The 16,940-nt window shown below is 36.7% G+C and overlaps 1 protein-coding gene and 1 non-coding gene across 5 annotated transcripts in view; one reads left to right on the plus strand and one right to left on the minus strand.

Annotated features, from left to right (window-relative positions):
* CSTPP1 (centriolar satellite-associated tubulin polyglutamylase complex regulator 1) overlaps positions 1-16,940 on the minus strand; it is a 191,027-nt gene that overhangs the window by 57,511 nt on the left and 116,576 nt on the right. The window lies entirely within an intron of this gene.
* On the plus strand, positions 6,315-6,418 carry LOC115804148 (U6 spliceosomal RNA). The gene has a single exon (XR_016393980.1). It is a non-coding gene; the product is annotated as a U6 spliceosomal RNA (small nuclear RNA).

The raw sequence follows: 16,940 nt of genomic DNA on the forward strand, positions 1-16,940 counted from the left end.
AACTGCTATACCTCAATTTCCTCATCTTTAAAATGGAGATAATAATAATACTTAAATGGTGGTTGAGAAGATTCAATATTATAATGCATGTAAAGATTTAACACAGTTCTTGACACATGGTGAGTGCTCATTAAATGATGGCTACTATTATAATTATTTTATTATTCACAGAACAGGCTGTGTGACCCTCATGATGCTGAATCAGTACACAGTTTTTCCAGAGGCCTCTAGTGACCCCTTCTTCTATGTGCATTCTATATAAGTCAATAAGTAAAGCTTACTCAAGTGTCAAAACTTAAAAAAAATTTTTTTTAAACATATCTTATCTCTAACTGTATCACAAACTTCCTTGGCTTACTAAAAAGATGATAATAAACACAAGTAACCTTTTGTTTATCGACTCTGGTTCAACATTATGACTATTGCTTACTGCCCTGGCCATAATAGAAAGATACCCTCAATGAACAAAAAGATTAATAAAGCCTTTACATGTCCCCTATATGGTAAATGACCTTAAAATACTGTTTGCTTGTTTTAAATATGGATTTTCTCTTGTTTGTCTTTAATATGGATTTTCTCTTCACTGGTTCTCTAGTGACTTTCTTTTTTGATAACATGTATCACCACTGTCAGTGTGTGGCTAAGGCAACACTTTAGACCCTCCTCACTACTTTTTTATCTGCTGCTGCTGAACTGATCAGTACTTGGAGGTTATGCATTTATAAGTAAACGGATTCTCTGTCAAACTCTTGGGAGACTTTCTGCCTCTCCTACAAAGACACATATAAACTCTGTGAACACTGGCTCCTCAGGGGCCATTTTTACTTACTTTCAAATCAGTGACTATGAAGTTTGATTGCTATGCTGGTGAGTTTCTAAGTAGCGTTCTACCACATCAGACATTAGCCTGAGGATCTGTCTAATGATTAATACAAATCAAAACACTAGTAAATGAACCAGTTTAGGGTGTGACAATATCTTCAATTTAATGATCTTATCTTACAAAAGTGGCCCAGTGAATTACTCTGTCCACCTGAGGTTCAAGAGTTCTCATGCTTTTGTTTACAAAGAACTTTAGACAATCCTTGAGGCTAGTATGGATACTATGTATCCATATGTATATATAAACAGAGGAACTCTAGGTTACCCAGTGATTTAGCCACATTAATTCTTGTTTCTAAATTTTTACTGTCAACATCAACTCTCTGGCTTAATTGAGCCCTTTGTTGATACACTTTTTTGTTTGTTGGTTTAATTCTCCCCTAAATTACTCCTTGCCCTCAGGGAAGGTGTGTGAACTAGCAAGTCTTCTTATCTTTGCTGCAGACTGGGGCCTCTCAGTCTTTGCTGTGGCCCATTTCTAGATGGAAAGGAGAGCAGGACTCATACAAGTTGATGTACTACACAATTAAAATTTGAAGAATTCTCATATTTGTTAAACATAAATATAGGTGTTTATATTTTATCTTAACAAAACCAAACAAAATCAATTTTTGGATTAACTGTCATTCAAACTATCCGTGTCACTGGTATTTGCAGGCTGACTCTACATTTTAAGTATGCCTATTAAGTGTTAAATTATTTTTTTATCAGTTATGTTCTTAATGCAATACATGCAGTACAAAAATGGTTCATTCATTTTAGTTTACAAAACAGATATAATGGGGGCTTCCCTGGTGGCGCAGTGGTTGAGAGTCCGCCTGCCGATGCAGGGGACTCGGGTTCGTGCCCCGGTCCGGGAGGATCCCACATGCCGCGGAGCGGCTGGGCCCGTGAGCCATGGCCGCTGAGCCTGCGCGTCCGGAGCCTGTGCTCCGCAAGGGGAGAGGCCACAACCGTGAGAGGCCCGCGTATTGCAAAAAAAAAATAACCAGATATAATGAATATTGTGATATATGGTGCTTCCTTCTCTGTATTTTCCAGGAATCTAAAAAACCATGAGTTTTTCTTGTCCTGCGCACAATAGCTTTATAGTAAGGACCATGTGTATTAGGTGTATATTAGTAACAATATAAAAGCAACTGCCATTTATGGAGTACCTGCTGCGTGCTAAGCGCTATACAGAGTACTTTGCATAACGTGGTGGTTTTAAGGTCCACAAAATTCTGTGATACTCCCCTCCCTTCCCCTTGAGTATGGGTTAAACTTACTGATTCACTTCTAAAGAACAGAATAAAATAAAAGCGAGAGTATGTGACTTCAGAGACTCGGTCATAAAAGGTACTGATGCTTCCTGTTTGCTCTCTCTCTGAGATCACTTTTTCTGGGGAAGCCACTACCATATCATGAGGAACTTATGATGAAGAACTGAGGCCTCCTGCCAACAGTGATACGAGTGAGTTTAGAAGCAGACCTCCCAGTCCTATTCAAGCCTTCAGGTGGCTGCAGCCCCGACCCAAATCTTGATTTCTACCTTATGAGGGACCTTGAGCCAGAACCATCTAAGTGAGCTGCTCCTGGATTCCTGACCCTCCGGACCTGTGTGACATACGTATTTATTGTTTTAAGCCTCCACGTTTTGGGGTAATTTATTATACACTGATAGATAACTAATACATATATATTTAACTAGTACACATATATTATCTTTTTTATTCCCACAACCACCATGGAATCGGTGGTATTATCTTCATGCAAATTAGAAAACAAAGGCTCAGGTGGTTAAATAATTTATTCAAGGTCATAAGCAAGTAATGGTAGACCCATGACACCAAGCCTATATTCTTTGTACTATATTATACTATGGCTTTTCAGGTCCTGTTTCTTTCAGGCAGCTTATTAGCTACCTCTCCCACCTTTGATTAACCTGCTATCAATGCTTTCATGCAAATAATGGATTAGAAAAAAAAGATAGGCTTAAGAATAGTCCAGAATCATGCTTCTGGACTATTCCCTTCAGCATGACATGAACTCATTAATTAGCACATTTTGATACGACTGTTCAACCAGTTATATGTTGTTCAACCAGCCTGTATTCTTTCTGCTTCTTCACAAGGATATCATGGAGATGTTGTCAAGGTCTTTTTGAAACCCAATTAAACTACACAAATACAATAAATGTAGCTAAATATTAGAATAATCTTAACGATAAGTATAGCTAAAACTAAGTACAGCTTTCTCCCAATTTGTCTGGTAATGCCTTCAAAAACAGAATAAGTTTGCATTAACTATTTCACTTGCTCCTCCTTCAGAATTATTGCCATTACCACCATTCATCTTTTATCACTCCCGTCACAATCATCACTGATTTTGATAAATAAGTGCTTTACACACATTATTTGATTTACAACTCAGGACTACCCTATGAAGTAGGTTCTCTTATTATTTGCTTTACCAATAAGGAAATTTGGCTTATAGAGATAAATAATTTGCCTAATGTCATTTTCCTAAGAAGTGAAACCTGGGGTTGAAATCGGGCCTTCTTTACCCACCAAGCCTGGGCTCTTTTTCTTTTCCTTTTCTTCTCTACTCTACTCATCTCTTCTCTCCACCCCTTCCTCCTTCCCTCATCCCCTCCCACCCCCTTCTTTTTCAATAAACTCTGATAGGCTTACAGTGACTACAACTTCCTTTTCTACACACCTACAATTTATTCTTTTTTTTTTAAATTCTTTTAAATAAATAGTTGAAGAATATCACCCAAGATGGATGGCAAGGTCATCAGCCTTCAGTCTGCTGAAATGACCTTCTGACTCGAATCTTCTGGAACTTCTCCTCTCCACCTGCCATGCCACCCTCCCTCTGACCATCCCCCACCCCCTCCACACAACGTGCACACTTTCTGCTTTCTCAAAGACTGCCAGCAGTGGTTCAGCCAGTTTATTGACTGGGCCTTAGCACCTCAGAATGTAAATTAGGCCCAGAAACTTGAGCTCATTAAAAGCAGTTAGGTGATCTCTTATAATCTCAGCTATATTTGATTTCATTCTCTGGAACCAGTGTATCTTCTCCAGTCCAAAGAGCATCCTCTTTGACTGAGAAGACTAAATCAAAATAAGAGGTTTTGCTTTCTCACTTTCATTCATTAATATTATACCACCCACCTAGTCTTCATTGTTCTTTTTTGCTCTGATGCAATTTTTTTAAAAGGAAGACTTTTTATGTTATCTTCAGTATTTTGTCACAATTCTCAGTGTTCCTAGTCTCTTATTTTCCCTTTAATTTAATACAATATAAATATAAACATTCATTTGTATATGTAGTTGATCTTTGAACAATGCAGGGCTTAGGGGAACCAGCCCCCCATGCAGTTGAAAATCTGCCTATAACTTCTGACTCCCCCAAAACTTAACTACTAATAGCCTACTATTGACCTGAAGCCTTACTGATAACATAAACAGTCAATTAACGCATATTTTGTATGTTATATTATTATATACTGTATTCTCACAATAAAGTAAGCTAGAGAAAAGAAAACATTATTGGGCTTACCTGGTAGTGCAGTGGTTAAGAATCTGCCTGCCAATGCAGGGGACACAGGTTCGAGCCCTGGTCCAGGAAAATCCCATGTGCCACAGAGCAACTAAGCCCACGCACCACAACTACTGAGCCCGTGTGCCACAACTACTGAAGCCCGCGCTCCTACAGCCCATGCTCTACAACGAGAGAAGCCACCCCAATGAGAAGCCCGCGCACTGCAACAAAGAGTAGCCCTTGCTCGCTGCAACTAGAGAAAGCCCTCGTGCAGCAATGAAGACCCAATGCAGCCAAAAATAACATAAAATAAAATAAAATAAAATAATAAAATAAAATAAAATAAAAAACTTTGAAAAAAATAACGCTATTTAAAATAGTAGCACAAAACATGAAATATACAGATAAATTTAATAAAATGTGTAAGATCTGTATATTAAACACTATAAAGTATTGCTGAGAGACATTAAAGAAGACCTAAGAAAAAATTTACTATGTTCATGGATTGGAAGAGTCAATATTGCAAAGATAACAATTCTCCCCAAATTGATCTACAGATTCTTCATATCTCAATCAAATTCTTTTTTTTTGTAGTGAATTAATAACTTTATTTTAGGTAGAATTAATTCTTTACAGTTTTGAATCTGAACCTGGAACACAATACAGTATGCCTCTTCTTTCATTCAGATCTCCTAATACTTCCTTCCTTAGGTTATTTCTAGAGAAAAATCCCCAAACAAAATCTGACCAAACCGAAATTGAAAAAAAATATATCAATCGTAATATCACAATAAGCCACAGTCGAAAATCAACCACAAACTTAGAAATGCTTTTCAATGGATATGTCAATCAAATTCTTGTTAGGCTTTTTTTTGTGTGTAGAAATTGACATTTATTCTAAAAGTTATATGGAAATTCAAGGGACCTCTAATGACCAAAACAATCGTGAAAATGCAAAAGTTGAAGGGCATACACTACCTTTCTATAAAGGTAAAGTAATCAAGACTAACATTCAACAAATAGATCAATGGAACAAAACAGAGAATCCAGAAATACACCCACACTTATGTAATCAACTGATTTCTTTTACAAAGGAACCAAAACAATTAAGTAGGAAAGGTGAAGTCTTTCAAAGAGTGGTGCTGGAACAAACAGCTAGCTATCCATATGGAAAAAAACAAAACAAAACCCTGACCTCAACTTCAAACCACACACAAAAATTAGTTCAAGATGGATTATATACCTAAGCATAAAAGCTAAATTTCTAATGCTTTTAGAAGAAAATGTAGAGTAATACTGTTACAAACTTAGTGTAGGCAAAGATTTTTTTAGAGCAGACCCAGAAGCCTAACCATTAAAGAAAAAATCGATTTTTAAAACTTCTGCTCAATAAAAGACTCCACTAAGGAAATAAATAAACAAGCCAAAGAATGGGAGAGAGATCTGCAATACACATATCTCACTTGCATCCAGAGTATATAAAGAACTGCTGCTCAATGATTAAAATAAACAACCCACTAAAAATTGGGCAAGGGACTTCCCTGGTGGTCCAGTGGTTAGGACTTCACTTTACAATGCAGGGGATACGGGTTCGATCCCTGGTCGGGGAGCTAAGATCCCACATGCCTCGTGGCCAAAAACCCAAAACATAAAACAGAAGTAATATTGTAATAAATTCAATAAAGACTTTAAAAATTGTCCACATCAAAAAATAATTTTTAAAAAATTTTAAAACATTAAAAATGGGCAAAAGATCTGAAGAGGCATTTCACAGAGGAAATGGTCAATAAGCAGTAAAAAAGTGTTCAACATCATTAGTCATCAGGAAAATTCAAATTAAAACCACGAGATACTAGAAAGGTTACTTTATACCCATTAGAAAAGCTAAACTTAAAAAGACTATGCTTGCTTCAGAAGCACATGTATAAAAATTGGCACAATACAGAGATTAGCATGGCCCCTGTGCAAGGATGACACACAAATTTGTGAAGCAGTCCATATTTTAAAAAATAACATTATTGTGGTAATTATTTCACAACATACACATATATCAAATCATCACATAGTACACATTAAACCTACACAATGTTATATGTCAATTATATCTCAAAGTTGGAGGAAAAAAGATTGACAACACCAAATGTTAGCAAGGATGTGTAACAACTGGAATTTTCAGATATTGCTGATAGAAGTGTAAAACAGTACAACCAATTTGGAAAACAATTTGTCAGCAATTTCACCCTTAGATATTTACCCAAGAGAAATAAAAACATATATCCACAAAACTCAGCCTCCTTTTTTGTTTTTTAAATTTATTTATTTAATTTACTTATTTTTGGCTGTGTTGGGTCTTCCTTGCTGCTCGCGGGCTTTCTCTAGTTGCGGCGAGCGGGGGCTACTCCTTGTTGTGGTGCAAGGGCTTATTATGGTGGCTTCTCTTGTTGCAGAGCTCAGGCTCCAGGTGTGCGGGCTTCAGTAGTTGTGGCGGGTGGGCTCAGTAGTTGTGGCTCATGGGCTCAGAGCACAGGCTCAGTGGTTGTGGCACACGGGCTTAGTTGCTCCGCGGTACGTGGGATCTTCCCGGGCCAGGGCTTGAACCTGTGTCCCCTGCATTGGCAGGCGGATTCTTAACCACTGTGCCACCAGGGAAGCCCCAGCCTCCTTTCATGATTAAAAACTCTGAACAATTTGGATACAGAAGGAATGCACCTCAACAAAATAAAGGCTGTATATGACAAGTTCACTGTTAACAAGATATTCAGTGGTGAAAGGGTGAAAGCTCTCCCTCTAAGATCAGGAACAAGACAAGGGTGCCGATTCTCACCACCTCTATTAAACATAGTACTGGAAGTTTTAGCCACAGCAATTAGCCAAGAAAAAGAAATAAAAAGCATCAAAATCAGAAAGGAAGAAGTAAAACTGTCTCTGTTTGCAGATGATATGATCTTACATATAGAAAATCCTAAAAACTACAATCCAATCCAAAAAACTGTTAGAACTAATAACTTAATCCAGTAAGGTTGCAGGACACAAAATCAACATACAAAAATCAGTTGCATTTTTATACACTAACAACAAACTCTGAAAAAGAAATAAAGAAAATAATCCCATTCACAATAGCATCAAAAACAATAAAATACTTAGGAATAAACTTATTCAAGAAGGTGAAAGATCTGTACATTGAAAACTGCAAGACTTTGATGAAAGAAATTGAAGACACAAACAAAGGCAAAGATATCTGTGTTCACCAACTGCAAGAATCAATAATGTTAAAATGCTCATACTACCCAAAGCCAACATAGATTCAATGTAATCCCTTTAAAAATTCAAATGGCATTTTTCACAGAAATAGAAAAAAAAAGATCTTAAAATTCATATGAAACCACAATAGACCCTGAAGAGCTAAGGCAATTCTGAAAAGAAAGAACAAAGCAGGAGGCATCACACATTCTGATTTCAAACTATATTACAAAGCTAAAGTAATCAAAACAGTATGGTACTGGCATAAAAACAGACAGAGCAACGGTACAAACTCGAGAGCCCAGAAAAAACCCCATACATATATGATCAACTAATATTTGACAAGATAGCCAAGAAAGAATAGTCTCTTCAATAAATGATTCTGGGAAAACTGGATACTCACATGCAAAATAATGAAATTGGACCTCTATCTTACACCATTCACAAAAATAACTTGAAATGGGTTACAGGCTAATGTAAGACTGAAATTATAAAACTCCTAAAAGAAAGCATAAGGGAAAAGCTCTTTGACACTGGTCTTGGCAACAAGTTTTTGGATATATGACACCAAAATCACAAGCAACAAAAGCAAAAAATAGACTACATCAAACTAAAAAGCTTCTCCACAGCAAAAGAAAGAATTAATAAAATGAAAATGCAACCTACAGAATGGGAGAAAATATTTGCAAATCATGTATCTGATAAAGAGTTAATATTCAATATATATGGGGAACTCATACAACTCAATAGCAGAAACCCAAATAATCCAATTAAAAAACGGGCAAAGAACCCAGATAGACATTTTTCCAAAGAAGACACACAGATGGCCAACAGACATATGAAAAGATGTGCAACATCACTAATCATTTGAGAAATGCAAGTAAAAACCACAATGAGATATCACCTCACACCTGTCAGAATGGCTATCATCAAAAAGACAACAAAAATGTGGAGAAAAGGGAAACCTTGTGCACTATTGGTGGTTTTGTATATTGGTGCAGCCACTATGGAAAACAGTATGGAGGTTCCTCAAAAAAAATAAAAATAGAACTACCACATGATTCATCAATTTCACTTCTGGGTATTTACCCAAAGAAAACAAAAACACTATTTCAAAAACATATATGCACACCAATGTTCACTGCAGCATTATTTACAATATCCAAGATATGGAAGCAACCTAAGTGTCTATTGATAGATGAATGGATCAAGAAGATGTGGTGTAGATATATAATGGAATATTAGCCACAAAAAAGAAATCTTGCCATTTGCAACAACATTGATAATCTAGGGGGAATTATGCTAAGTGAAATAAGTCAGACAAAGACAAAGTGAGATCTACATGATCTCACTTATATGTGGAATCTACAAAAAAAAAAAGAAAACCAAACAAGCGAACAAAACAAAATGAAAACAGTCTCAATAGACACAGAGAAAAAATGGGTCACTGCCAGGAAGGTGGGGGGACAAAATAGGTGAAGTGGGTTAAGAGGTACAAACCTCCAGTTATAAAATAAACAAGCCACAAGGATGTAACATACAGCATAAGGAATATGGTCAATAATACTGTAACAACTTTGTATGGGATCAGATGGATATTAGACTTATAATGGTGATTACTTCATAATGTATGCAAATGACAAATCACTATGTAGTACTCCTGAAACTAACATAACACTGTATGTCAACTATATTAAAAAAAAAAAAAGACAAGTGGTGGCAAGAATCTGGAGAAATGGTAACCCTCATACATTACTGGTGGGAATGTAAAATGGTGCAGCCATTTTGGCAGGCAGGCAGGTAGGCAGGCAGTTCCTCAAAAAGTTGAACATAGAATTATCGTATGATCCAGCATTCCACTACTAGGTATATACCCAAGAGAAGTGAAAGCATATGTTCACACAAAAACTTCTACACAAATGTTTGTAGCAGTATTACTCATAATAGCCAAAAAAGTAGAAACAACCCAAATGTCTGTCAGTGGATGAGTAGATAAATATCCATTGAATATCCATACAATGAAATATTATTTGGCCATAAAAAAGAAATATGGTATGGATATGATACATTCTACAACATGGATGAACCTTGAAAACATTATTCTAAGTGAAAGAAACCAGACAAAGAAGCCCACATATTGTATGGCTCCATCTACATGAAATGTCCAGAATAGGCAAATCCATAGAGACAGAAAGTAGACTAGTGGTTGCCTAGGGCTGGAAGTGGGTGGGTGAGTAGTGGAAAGAGTAGGGGTAAGTATTTAGTAACTAGAGTTACTGCTGAGTACTTTTTTTGTGTGTGTGGGGGCAGAGAGTGGGTGATAAAAATGTTCTAAAAACGATTGTGGTGGGAATTCCCTGGTGGTCCAGGGGTTAGGGCTCCGTGCTTCCACTGCAGGAGGCACGGGTTCGATCCCTGGTGGGGCAACTAAGATCCCGCATGCCACTTGGTGCGGCCATAAATAAACAAATACAAATTATTTTTAAAAATCTAATCCTTTAAAAAATAGAATGAAGTAAGTCAGAAAGAGAAAAACAAATATCGTATATTGATGCATATGTGTGGAACCTAGAAAAATGGTGCAGATGAATCGGTTTGCAGGGCAGAAATAGACACACAGATGTAGAGAACGAACATGGACACCAAGGGGGAAAGTGGCGGGGGATGGGGGTGGTGGTGGGATGAACTGAGCAATTGGGATTGACATATATACACTAATATGTATAAAATGGATAACTAATAAGAACTTGCTGTATAAAAAAATAAAATTTTAAAATTTTAAAAAATAAAATTGATTGTGGTAATAGTTGCACAACTCTGAATATACTAAAAACCACTGAATTGCATGCTTTAAGTAAGTGAACTCTATGTCATGTGAATTATATCTCAATCAAGCTACTGTTAAAAAAGTACTTTTAAGAAGTTTATACAATCTTTTGCTTGAATTTTCTGTTCGTTTCCTTCATTCAGTTTTCTACTGAGTTTTTATTATTTTTATTATTGTTTTAGGAACTCCATATGTAAGGAAATTAGCCCTTCACCTGTGATATTCATTGCAAATATTTCTCCTTGTTTGTTGTTAATCTTTTATCCTTATTTATAGGATTTTTTTGTCAAGCAGATTTTTCATCCTTTTTATCTAAATGAAATATATCAATCTTTTCTTTTATGGCTTTGATGTTCTCAGTCATATTAAGAAAGGCTTTGCTTTCTGTTAAACTATAAAAACACTTTTCTGTGGTTTCTTTGAGTATGTTTATGGTTTCATTTTTTTTACACTGAAATTTTTGATCCATCTGGAATTTATTTTCATGTAAGGTGTGAGGAAGGAATCCCTTCATTTTTAAAAGATGGCTACCAGTTATGCTCATTGATTTAAAAGGTCCTCCCTCCCCCAACGCAGGTTAACTCCATTTTCATATTTGGGTCAATTTCTAGGCTTCTCATTCTGGTCCATTGATTTTTACTTATCTATTCATGTTCCTGTAATGAATGTTTGTATAGCATGGTGATGAAGAGCATGTACACTGGAGCCAGAGTACCTGAGTTTAAATTCAACCTCTGCCACTTATTAACTCTGTGAGCTTGAGCAAGTTAATCTCAATGAGCTGGTGTGAGGATTAAATGAATTATTATAGTGAAAGTGCTTAAAACAGTACCTGGCACAGAGTAAGTGTTTTGGTTTTGTTTTAGTAATTATTAGTAGAATTATTATAGCCTTATAATAATTTCTAATATCTGGAAGAGCTACTAATTATTTTTCTTTTTTTTTGAATTGTATTTTATTTATTTTTTTATACAGCAGGTTCTTGTCATCAGTTTTATACACATCAGTGTATACATGTCAATCCCAATAGCCCAATTCATCACACCACCCCCCGGCCCAGCCCCCCGTCACTTTCCCCCCTTGGTGCCCATACGTTTGTTCTCTACATCTCTGTCTCAATTTCTGCCCTGCAAACCTGTTCATCTGTACCATTTTTCTAGGTTCCACATATATGCGTTAATATACGATATTTGTTTTCCTCTTTCTGACTTCCTTCACTTTGTATGACAGTCTCTAGATCCATCCACGTCTCAACAAATGACCCAGTTTCATTCCTTTTTATGGCTGAGTAATATTCCATTGTATATATGTCCCACATCTTCTTTACCCATTCGTCTGTCGATGGGCATTTAGGATACTTCCATGACCTAGCTACTGTAAACAGTGCTTCAAAGAACACTGGGGTGCATGTGTCTTTTTTTTTTTTTTTAACATCTTTATTGGAGTATAATTGCTTAACAATGGTGTGTTAGTTTCTGCTTTATAAAAAAGTGAATCAGTTATACATATACATATGTTCCCATATCTCCTCCCTCTTGCATCTCCCTCCCTCCCACCCTCCCTATACCACCCCCCCAGGTGGTCACATAGCACTGAGCTGATCTCCCTGTGCTATGTGGCTGCTTCCCACTAGCTATCTATTTTACGTTTGGTAGTCTATATATGTCCATGCCACTCTCTCACTTTGTCACAGCTTACCCTTCCCCCTCCCCATATCCTCAAGTCCATTCTCTAGTAGGTCTGTGTCTTTATTCCCATCTTGCCCCTAGGTTCTTCATGAACGTTTTTTTTTTCTTAGATTCCATATATATGTGTTAGCATATGGTATTTGTTTTTCTCTTTCTCATTTACTTCACTCTGTATGACAGACTCTAGGTCCATCCACCTCACTACAAATAACTCAATTTCGTTTCTTTTTATGGCTGAGTAATATTCCATTGTATATATGTGCCACATCTTCTTTATCCATTCATCTGTTGATGGACACTTAGGTTGCTTCCATGTCCTGGCTATTGTAAATAGAGCTGCAATGAACATTTTGGTACATAACTCTTTTTCAGTTATGGTTTTCTCAGGGTATATGCCCAGCAGTGGGTTTGCTGGGTCATATGGTAGTTCTATTTTTAGTTTTTTAAGGAACCTCCATACTGTTCTCCATAGTGGCTGTATCAATTTACATTCCCACCAACAGTGCAAGAGGGTTCCCTGTTCTCCACACCCTCTCCAGCATTTATTGTTTGTAGATTTTTTGATGATGGTCATTCTGACCGGTGTGAAATGATATCTCATTGTAGTTTTGAGTTGCATTTCTCTAATGATTAATGATGTTGAGCATTCTTTCATGTGTTTGTTGGCAATCTGTATATCTTCTTTGGAGAAATGTCTATTCAGGTCTTCTGCCCATTTTTGGATTGGGTTGTTTGTTTTTCTGATATTGAGCTGCACGAGCTGCTTGTAAATTTTGGAGATTAATCCTTTGTCAGTTGCTTCATTAGCAAATATTTTCTCCCATTCTGAGGGTTGTCTTTTGGTCTTCTTTATGGTTTCCTTTGCTGTTCAAAAGCTTTTAAGTTTCATTAGGTCCCATTTGTTTATTTTTGTTTCCATTTCCATTTCTCTAGGAGGTGGGTCAAAAAGCATCTTGCTGTGATTTATGTCATAGAGTGTTCTGCCTATGTTTTCCTCTAAGAGTTTAATAGTGTCTGGCCTTATATTTAGGTCTTTAATCCATTTGAGTTTATTTTTGTGTATGGTGTTAGGGAGTGTTCTAATTTCATACTTTTATGTGTAGCTGTCCAGTTTTCCCAGCACCACTTACTGAAGAGGCTGTCTTTTCTCCACTGTATAGTCTTGCCTCCTTTATCAAAGATAAGGTGACCATATGTGCATGTGTTTATCTCTGGGCTTTCTATCTTGTTCCATTGATCTATGTTTCTGTTTTTGTGCCAGTACCATATTCTCTTGATTACTGTAACTTTGTAGTATAGTCTTTAGTCATGGAGTCTGATTTCTCCAGCTCCGTTTTTTTCCCTCAAGACTGCTTTGGCTATTCAGGGTCTTTTGTGTCTCCATACAAATTTTAAGATTTTTTGTTCTAGTTCTGTACAAAATGCCACTGGTAATTTGATAGGGATTGCATTGAATCTGTAGATTGCTTTGGGTAGTATAGTCATTTTCACAATATTGATTCTTCCAATCCAAGAACATGGTATATCTCTCCATCTGTTGGTATCATCTTTAATTTCTTTCAACAGTGTCTTATAGTTTTCTGCATACAGGTCTTTTGTCTCCCTAGGTAGGTTTATTCCTAGGCATTTTATTCTTTTTGTTGCAGTGGTAAATGGGAGTGTTTCCTTAATTTCTCTTTCAGATTTTTCATCATTAGTGCATAGGAATGCAAGAGATTTCTGTGCATTAATTTTGTATCTTGCAACTTTACCAAATTCATTGATTAGCTCTAGGAGTTTTCTGGTAGCATCTTTAGGATTCTCTATGTATAGTATCATGTCATCTGCAAACAGTGACAGTTTTACTTCTTCTTTTCCAATTTGTATTCCTTTTATTTCTTTTCCTTCTCTGATTGCCGTGGCCAGGATTTCCAAAAGTATGTTGAATAATAGTGGTGAGAGTGGACATCCTTGTCTTGTTCCTGATCTTAGAGGAAATGCTTTCAGTTTTTCAACATTGAGAATGATGTTTGCTGTGGGTTTGTTGTATATGGCCTTTATTATGTTGAGGTAGGTTCCCTCTATGCCCACTATCTGGAGAGTTTTTTTTTCTTTTCTTGTGGTACGCAGGCCTCTCACTGTTGTGGCCTCTCCCGTTGTGGAGCACAGGCTCCGGATGCGCAGGCTCAGCGGCCACGGCTCACAGGCCCAGCCACTCCGCGGCATGTGGGATCTTCCCAGACCAGGGCACAAACCCGTGTCCCCTGCATCGGCAGGCAGACTCTCAACCACTGCGCCACCAGGGAAGCCCAACTGGAGAGTTTTTTTTTTTTATCATAAATGGGTGTTGAATTTTGTCAAAAGCTTTTACTGCATCTATTGAGATGATCATATGGTTTTTATTCTTCAATTTGTTAATATGGTGTATCACATTGATTGATCTGTGTATACTGAAGAATCCTTGCATCCCTGGGATAAATCTCACTTGATCATGGTGTATGATCCTTTTAATGTGTTGTTGGATTCTCTTTGCTAGTATTTTGTTGAGGATTTTTGCATCTATATTCATCAGTGATATTGGTCTGTAATTTTCTTTTTTTGTAGTATCTTTGCCTGGTTTTGGTATCAGGGTGATGGTGGAGTTTGGGAGTGCTTCTTCCTCCGCAACTTTTTGGAAGAGTTTGAGAAGGATGGGTGTTAGGTCTTCTCTAAATATTTGATAGAACTCACCTGTAAAGCCATCTGGTCCTGGACTTTCGTTTTTTGGAAGATTTTTAATCACAGTTTCAATTTCATTACTTCTGATTGGTCTGTTCATATTTTCTATTTCTTCCTGGTTCAGTCTTAGAAGGTTATACCTTTCTAAGAATTTGTCTGTTTCTTCCAGGTTGTCCATTTTATTGTCGTAGAGTTCCTTGTAGTAGTCTCTTAGGATGCTTTGTATTTCTGTGGTGTCTGTTGTAACTTCTCCTTTTTCATTTCTAATTTTATTGATTTGAGTGTTCTCTCTCTTTTTCTTGATGAGTCTGGCTAATGGTTTATTAATTTGGTTTATCTTCTCAAAGAACCAGCTCTTAGTTTTATTGATCTTTGTTATTGTTTTCTTTGTTTCTATTTCATTTATTTCTGCTCTGATCTTTACGATTTCTATCCTTCTGCTAACTTTGGGTTTTGTTTGTTCTTCTTTCTCTAGTTCCTTTAGGTGTAAGGTTAGATTGTTTATTTGAGATTTTCTTCTTTCCTGAGGTAGGCTTGTATAGCTATAAACTTCCCTCTTAGAACTGCTTTTGCTGCATCCCATAGGTTTTGGATCATCGTGTTTTCATTGCTATTTGTCTCTAGGCATTTTTTGACTTCCTCTTTGATTTCTTCAGTGATCTCTTGGTTATTTAGTAACGTATTGTTTAGTCTGCATGTGTTTGTGTTTTTTACGTTTTTTCCCCTGTAATTCATTTCTAATCTCATAGCATTGTGGTCAGAAAAGATGCTTCATATTATTTCATTTTCTTAAATTTGCTGAGGCTTGATTTGTGACCCAAGATGTGATCTATCCTGGAGAATGTTCTGTGCGCACTTGAGAAGAAACCGTAATCTGTTTTGGGTTGGAATGTCCTATAAATATCAATTAAATCTATCTGGTCTATTGTGTCATTTATTTTCATTTTGGATGATCTGTCCATTGGTGTAAGTGAGGTGTTAAAGTCTCCCACTATTATTGTGTTACTGTCGATTTCCTCTTTTACAGCTGCTAGCAGTTGCCTTATGTATTGAGGTGCTCCTATGTTGGGTGTGTATATATTTATAATTGTTATATCTTCTTCTTGGATTGATCCCTTGATCATTATGTAGTGTCCTTCCTTGTCTCTTGTAACATTCTTTATTTTAAAGTCTATTTTGTTTGATATGAGAATTGCTGCTCTAGCTTTCTTTTGATTTCCTTTTGCATGGAATATCTTTTTCCATCCCCTCACTTTCAGTCTGTATGTGTCCCTAGGTCTGAAGTGGGTCTCTTGTAGACAGCATATATATGGGTCTTGTTTTTGTATGCATTCAGCAAGCCTGTGTCTTTTGGTTGGAGCATTTAATCCATTCACGTTTAAGGTAATTATCGATATGTATGTTCCTATGACCATTTTTTTAATTGTTTTGTGTTTCTTTTTGTAGGTCCTTTTCTTCTCTTGTGTTTCCTGCCTAGAGAAGTTCGTTTATCATTTGTTGCAGAGCTGGTTTGGTGGTGCTGAATTCTCTTAGCTTTTGCTTGTCTGTAAGGCTTTTGACTTCTCCATCGAATCTGAATGAGATCCTTGCCGGGTAGAGTAATCTTGGTTGTAGGTTCTTCCCTTTTAGTATTTTAAGTATATTATGCCACTCCCTTCTAGCTTGTAGAGTTTCTGCTGAGCAATCAGCTGTTAATCTTATTGGAGTTCCCTTGTATGTTATTTGTTGTTTTTCCCTTGCTGCTTTCAATAATTTTTCTTTGTCTTTAGTTTTTGCCAATTTAATTACTATGTGTCTTGGTGTGTTTCTCCTTGGGTTTATCCTGTATGGGACTCTCTGTGCTTCCTGGACTTGGGTGGCTATTTCCTTTCCCATGTTAGGGAAGTTTTTGACTATAATGTCTTCAAATATTTTCTTGGGTCCTTTCTCTCTCTCTTCTCCTTCTGGGACGCCTATAATGCAAATGTTATTGCATTTAGTGTTGTCCCAGAAGTCTCTTAGGCTGTCTTCATTTCTTTTCATTCTTTTTTCTTTATTCTGTTCCACAGCAGTGAATTCCACCATTCTGTCTTCCA

This window comes from Delphinapterus leucas, chromosome 7 (genome assembly GCF_059928025.1).
Source record: "Delphinapterus leucas isolate spDelLeu-1000000601 "Yukka" chromosome 7, BTC_Dleu_Yukka2, whole genome shotgun sequence".
NCBI classification, from domain to species: domain Eukaryota; kingdom Metazoa; phylum Chordata; class Mammalia; order Artiodactyla; family Monodontidae; genus Delphinapterus; species Delphinapterus leucas.